The sequence below is a fragment of the Pyrus communis genome, chromosome 12 (assembly GCF_041283825.1).
Source record: "Pyrus communis isolate YQ-2024b chromosome 12, ASM4128382v1, whole genome shotgun sequence".
NCBI classification, from domain to species: Eukaryota; Viridiplantae; Streptophyta; class Magnoliopsida; order Rosales; family Rosaceae; genus Pyrus; species Pyrus communis.
In genome coordinates this window covers 4826057-4827264 of record NC_142576.1, presented here as the reverse complement: position 1 = coordinate 4827264, position 1208 = coordinate 4826057, and the positions used below count along the sequence as shown (strand labels likewise).

The window sequence follows — 1208 nt, the reverse complement described above, 5'->3', positions numbered from 1 at the left end:
TAGTAAAATCCACAAGATGTCGCCGAGCAGATCCACCTCTTCAGCGCCGCTCGTATTTCATCATCATGCAAGCGGAGGAGCAGCAAGAATTCAAAATCAACGTTCAAGTCAAAGCCAAGAACTTCGATTTCAAATTCAAATCGATACAAATCGTGCCCGCTTGGAAGCTCCAACGTCTCTCGATTTCCCTCAAGCTTCGCAATTTTTTCCTGAGAGTGAATTCAGAATCCACAGTTCATCAAAGAACAAAACAGAATTCAGAATCAACAGCGTTAGTATCTAGGCGGCATCCGCAGCAGCGGAAACAACCCCTGAAATCCAGGACCAGATTCCTTAAAATCATCAACAAACTACGCATTTGGCACACTAGGAAACCTCGGTATCCAGAAGCTGAATCCTCTCTAAATCGACTGAAACAGTTTGCTTATGAGGTATATGTGAATCACAGTTTGACACGTACACATTATTTTTTATTTATTATTTTGCATGTTTATGAGTTACTTTTGCACGTATGTAAAATCTCAAACTATTATTGCAGGAAACAGTAAAAACAGTGTTGCTGTGGTATATAAAGATCCAATATTTTTGTCAAGTTTTAAATTTAAAATTTTTTTTTCTAGGCAGGAAATAATTTCTGCGGGTACTTTGTTGACTAGAGCTGTCGCATTTCTACTTGAATCAATTACCAGCAGACCTAGAAAAGGAGTAACTGTGTGTAGTTTGGTCATCGTCTTTCTGCTTCTAGTGGCTTGGAACTATGCCACTTATGGATGGTCGAAGTTCTTAATTTGATTCACTTGTTGTATAACAAGAAGTTATGAGGATTTTGGGGTTTAATTTGAATTAGTTTTGAGTGCTTAGATCTTGGTGTTTATTGGTGAGATGTGATTTGGTATCTTGTATCTCAAGAGCATAATTAACTGACTTAACACACTGTTCTAATACGAAGAGTGTAAGGAGACAAACACTTTGTTCTTATCAACTGACTTAACACATTGTCTTAAAACAAAAGGTAGTCTTGAAACAAAAGTGGGAGCATAATGGCTAAATATCACTCTCCTAACTCTCGACATCTCCCATGATTAAAATACCTCTCGTCTCTAAAAATTAGTCCAATTTCTCTAAAATGAGAAGTTGGGTTTTTAAATTTGTTTGGGCTCCATCTTCTTTCTTATTCTAAATATTTGGTAAACACATAAATACTCTAT

The 1208-nt window shown here is 36.8% G+C and overlaps 1 long non-coding RNA gene across 1 annotated transcript; it reads left to right on the top strand.

Annotated features, from left to right (window-relative positions):
* On the top strand, positions 1–860 carry LOC148692212 (uncharacterized). The gene is made up of 2 exons (XR_015954523.1): positions 1–431; positions 625–860. It is a non-coding gene; the product is annotated as an uncharacterized LOC148692212 (long non-coding RNA).
* Positions 861–1208: the final 348 nt, after the last annotated feature.